Here is a 6,000-nt window from a genome sequence, read left to right on the forward strand (position 1 = left end):
AAATTTATTCGCCGCCCATCTCTTCGTGAGGCTAATCTGGTCGGTTCACAGTAAAAAGGAAGAAATGAAAAGAGCGTAAACAGAAGTGAGATAATAGAATGATAAAATAACCAATGAAAAAGAGTATGAAGAGAATACATCAATATGATAACCAAAAAAAAGATGGAGGTGAGCAAAGCAGAGAATAAAGAGGGGAGGCAAATGTTGGTTTTCAGGATTTATAAAACACTTTCTGTAGATCCTTTGCTTTATAACTGAGTCAAGGTTGGCTCAGCCTTCCATCCTTCCGAGGTGGGTAAAATGAGGACCCAGATTGTTGGGGGCCAGAGGCTGACTCTGTAAACTGCTTAGAGAGGGCTGTAAAAGCACTATGAAGCGGTATGTATAAGTCTTAGCTATTGCTCTTTCTTTTCTCCCTCCCTCCTTCCTTCCCTTTCACTCTCAATATCCTTCCTTCCTTCCTTCCTTCCTTCCTTCCTTCCTTCCTTCCTTCCTTCCTTCCTTCCTTCTTTCCTTCCATGGTGTGCAGTGGTTAAAATGCAGTATTGCAGGCTAACTCTGCCCACTGCCAAGAGTTCGATCCTGACCGGCTCAAGGTTGACTCAGCCTCCTGTCCTTCTGAGGTGGGTAAAATGAGGACCCCAGATTGTTGGGGGACAGTAGGCTGACTCTGTAAACCGCTTAGAGAGGGCTGTAGGTATATAAATCTGAGTGCTATTGCTCTAACTCCATAGTTGCCTTTCGGGTTTTTTTCCTCTGCTTAAATGCACTGATTGCACCCAAAAGTGATCGGATGGGCACGTCAACCCAGGTTTTAGTGATTTGTAGACCAAAGGAAATAGAATTGATAAATCAACAGAGCAAAACGTTGAACGTAGTCACAGGCCAGAGGAGTTATATATTTAATATATTTCCCCCATGCCCTTCTTCCTTGAACGATTTCTGACGCAAAGTTCTCAGGTTGTTTCCTATCCTGGCCATTTATCAAGTGGTTCCCGTTGAGCAGTTATACTGGTTCTCTCTCGTGTCCGTTCAGCTTATCATGTGGTCTGATTGGCACTTCTCTATTTGACCTCTCTTCGATGCTCCAGTGAAATCCTTTGAGGATGAAAGACAATTTCCCTATTTAACTTGTCCTCCTAAATTACGACGGTGAAATGTTTTAGGGTTCATTTCTCAAGTATTCATTTTTTCAAAAAAAAACCTAATTCTTTTCACCCCATGTGAAAAAAATGTGGATTTTTGGTATGTTCTTATAAAAAAGACTATTAATCAGTATCACCATTATCCATCCTTCCTTCCTTCCTTCCTTTCTTCCTCCCTCCCTCCCTCCCTCCCCTCTTCCTCTCCACAAACCCCTTTCTAGCACTGATGATGTTACCTATTTGGGTAATGAAACATTTGCAAAAAACCCAGCAAGAACTCCACAGTTCAACCCTAAGCTACAAGTATTCTCTTTTATGGCTTTACGAATTACAAATTACACTCTGATTTAGATGTTGCTGTGATTGAACAAGCTGGGAATCATAAATGCCTGAGTGATTTATTGAAAAGTATGGAGATATCAACCAACCCAACCCAACACCAACCCAACACCAAACCAAACCAAACCAAACCCCCTCTTCTTCCTCTTCTCCCCTCTCCCTCCTCCTCCTCCTCTTCCTCCCCCCAAATTCAACAGAAGAGTCTACATTTCATTTGCCTTTATTTATACAGCTCAAGGCTGTTGGGGGAAGAGCAATGGAAATAACTCTCTTAATTCTGCAGCCCTGACATGAGTGAAAGCTCAGAGGTTTAAACTTAAATTTTAAATTTTAAGTCTCTAAAGTGATTATTGAAGCATCCCTGCTGGCTTCCCCACACTTAAAAGTACATTTCTATAATAAGGACCAGGCTATCAGAGCAAAAGAAAAAAAAAACAACGCTTTCTAGAATGACTGCCAATTTTTTCTTAGCTGATCTAGTCTTGGTGGTCCAGGTGGGATAGCTAGAAAAACAGATGTTAAATCTGTAAATCCTTTCCAGCCTTGAGATCTTTTTTTTTTTTTTACCTTTCCTAGATTGGCTTCGCACATCGCAGTAAGGCATGGGGTGCTTACCCAGTGGATAGGGGGGTGATCTGGCTGCAGCAGCTGCCGCCCCATTGATTTGCCTGATTGATTCGGCTTATCTCGCTGTCTGTGTGGGCATCCCATTCTTCCTTCACCACTCCTTCTGTGGGTCTCACCTCCCCGCCCCCAAAACTGGATCCTCAGGGAAGGAATAACTATCCTATTCATCTATGTTCTGTAAGCCGCCTTTTGACAATTTTGAAAATAGCGCATTTCAGTATGAGGCGAAGCAACTGGATTATTTAACAGAGAAAAATACACACAATTTGCGATCTTCAGAATGGGAAGAGAACAGAACAGAAGACAGAAAATAATTAGAATAGAGTAGAATAGAATAGAATAGAATAGAATAGAATTTTTATTGGCCAAGTGTGATTGGACACACAAGGAATTTGTCTTGGTGCATATGCTCTCAGTGTACATAAAAGAAAAGATACGTTCATCAAGGTACAACATTTACAACACAATTGATGGTCAGTATATCAATATAAATCATAAGGATTGCCAGCAACAAGTTATAGTCATACAGTCATAAGTGGAAAGAGATTGGTGATGGGAACTATGAGAAGATTAATAGTAGTGCAGATTCAGTAAATAGTTTGACAGTGTTGATGGAATTATTTGTTTAGCAGAGTGATGGCCTTCGGGAAAAAACTGTTCTTGTGTCTAGTTGTTCTGGTGTGCAGTGCTCTATAGCATCGTTTTGAGGGTAGGAGTTGAAACAGTTTATATCCAGGATGCGAGGGATCTGCAAATATTTTCACGGCCCTCTTCTTGATTAGTGCAGTATACAGGTCCTCAATGGAAGGCAGGTTGGTAGCAATTATTTTTTCTGCAGTTCTAATTATCCTCTGAAGTCTGTGTTTTTCTTGTTGGGTTGCAGAACCGAACCAGACAGTTATAGAGGTGCAAATGACAGACTCAATAATTCCTCTGTAGAACTGAATCAGCAGCTCCTTGGGCAGTTTGAGCTTACTGAGTTGGCGCAGAAAGAACATTCTTTGTTGTCCTTTTTTAATGATGTTTTTGATGTTGGCTGTCCATTTTAGATCTTGCAATATGATAGAGTAGAATAACAAGAGTTGGAAAGGACCCTGGAGGTCTTCTAGCCCAACCCCCTGCTCAAACAGGAAACCCTGTCCCATTTCAGACAAATGGTTGTCCAATCTCTCCTTAAGTTGTGGTAGTACCATAGTTGTGATAGAAAACTCCCCAATGTATCTGAAGTTGAGAAAATGTTTTACCAAAAAACAAAAAACAAAAAAAACCACAACCCAAAAAACCCCAGAAGCAGACAGTAGATATGGTCCAGCAAGAGAGTAAACTAACTTCATACAAATCCATTGTGCTAAGTAAAGAAACTTTTAAAAAAAATAGATCCACAACTGAGAAAAAGCTGTGCTAAAAATACATTTTCCTTTCAAGTGGCTTTAGTTCATAAACGAAAACACTGAGGAATGTTTACTCCCTCATCTTGGAAACATTGCTAAAAGCTCAGTAAGAATTTACTAAAACAATCTGCTGCCTTTTTTGAGTTTTATAGCCAGCCTTTGTGTTTTGAAATATAGCCTGGACGTGAGAAAAAGCTGTTTATTTCACAATTTCGGATGTGAGCACAGTTTTGATTATTAAGTGAAATTCAGGAAGATATTTTATACAGAAACCTTTGGAAATAATTTATATCGGGTTTGTGTATTTAAAATGCACCCTTGAATAATAATTTATCTTATCACTCTGATTGTTTTTTAAGAGTCTCTGGAGGAATAGTCTAATTTTTTAAAAAATATTTAAAACCTCTAACTCCTTGCGGCACATAAAGTAAATCTTTAATTCAAGTGACAAATGCGTGTGAAATTGCTGAAATAAGTGCTCGTGGTCTATCTATGGTGAAATCAGCCAGCAACGGATAAATAGCATAGTGAGTTAAAGCTGCTCTTTTGCCCTGAGCCCACGTCCATTGTTCAAATCTATATTAATAGTAATAATTTAAATTTACTGATAAACGTATTGATACCATTCATAATTTAAACCTGATAAAGTGCATAACACACTAGAAGATTTCACTGTGGCTGAAAAGAAGGAAGTGTGGGTAATTAATGTGGCAGGATCAGGGGATAGGAGAGTAGTAGACAAAGAATAGGAGAAGGTAACCAAGAATCAAGATCTGAAAATCAAAGTTCTAAAATTGCGGGCTAAACTGACTGTAGTTTAAGGCAATCCTCCTCCCCCCCCTCCTCCTCCTCCTCTTTGCACACCCAACTTCCTTGTAGCACTGATGCTGTTACCTAGTTGGGTCATGAAATGTCTGTAAGGAAACCACCAAGCTCAGAGAGCATCCAGGACCCCACAATTCAATCCCGATCTGCAAATATTCTTTTCTATGTAAACCAATGGTGAAATCCAAATTTTTTTACTACCGGTTCAGTGGGTGTGGCTTGGTGGGCGTGGTATGGCTTGGTGGGTGTGGCAGAGGAAGGATACTGCAAGATCCACATTCCCTCCCTATTCCTGGGGGAAGGATATTGCAATACCTCCATTCCCACCCCCACTCCAGGGAGAAGGATACTGCAAAATCCCCATTCCCACCCCACTCCAGGGGAAGGATACTGCAAAATCCCCATTCTGGGACCAGCCAGAGGTGGTATTTGCCGGTTCTCTGAACTACTCAAAATTTCCGCTACCTGTTCGCCAGAACCTGTCAGAACCTTGCTGAATTTCACCCCTGCCATAAACCTTACAGCTGTTGAGGTCTTGTCCTTGCAAATACTGTGGAAGCGCCGGTAGTAACCAGGACATTCCTTCCGGCAGCGAGAGCTACAGGTTGATCCACCAGAAAAAAAACACAGTTTGTTGTATCAAAAATTGGCATGGAACTGAAGAGGCTTAATTTATTCTGGCCGCTTGTTTTCTCCTGCTCTCGCTCAAGATGAATTTAGGAAAATAACATCACGGTAAATACAGTAGATGTGAATGTTTTGAGCCTCCTTTTTTAATTTGAGAATCCAAAAAACAAAAAACAAAACAACTTGTTCTGCTGACGTAGAATTTAAGGCAGCAGAGAAGATGTTTTGAATAGTCACTTTCTTCACAGCAGAGAAAAGCCATTATCATCTTTGACTAAGAGGGGAACACATCAACCGTTCTTGAGTGCCTATTGTCAAAAGGTGCCTGAGAGCAACTGCACCAAGACAAATTCCTTGTGTGTCCAATCACTCTTGGCCAATAAAGAATTCTATTCTATTCTATTCTATTCTATTCTATTCTATTCTATTCTATTCTATTCTATTCTATTCTATTCTATTCTATTCTATTCCATTCCATTCTATTCTATTCTATTCTATACATTGGATTCGCAAATCTTTACAATCTTATTACCTTCGTAGGCCACTAGATGGTGAGCAAGCTTTGCAAATAGAATTCTTTATTGGCCAAGTGTGATTGGACACACAAGGAATTTGTCTTTGGTGCAGATGCTCTCAATGTACATAAAAGAAAAGATACATTCGTCAAGAATCATAAGGTACAACACTTAATGATAGTCATAGGGAACAAATAAGCAATCGAATCATACTAGGAAACAATAAATATATATTGTAAGGATACAAGCAACAAGTTACAGTCATAAGTGGGAGGAGATGGGTGATGAGAACGATGAGAAGATTAATAGTAGTGCAGACTTAGTGAATAGTTTGACAGTGTTGAGGGAATTATTTGTTTAGCAGAGTGATGGCGTTTGGGAAAAAACTGTTCTTGTGTCTAGTTGTTCTGGTGTGCAGTGCTCTGTAGCGTCATTTAGAGGGTAGGAGTTGAAACAGTTTATGTCCAGGATGTGAGGGGTTTGTAGATATTTTCACAGCCCTCTTTTTGACTCCTGCAGAATACAGGTCCT

The sequence above is a fragment of the Ahaetulla prasina genome, chromosome 14, assembly GCF_028640845.1.
Source record: "Ahaetulla prasina isolate Xishuangbanna chromosome 14, ASM2864084v1, whole genome shotgun sequence".
Taxonomy (NCBI): Eukaryota; Metazoa; Chordata; class Lepidosauria; order Squamata; family Colubridae; genus Ahaetulla; species Ahaetulla prasina.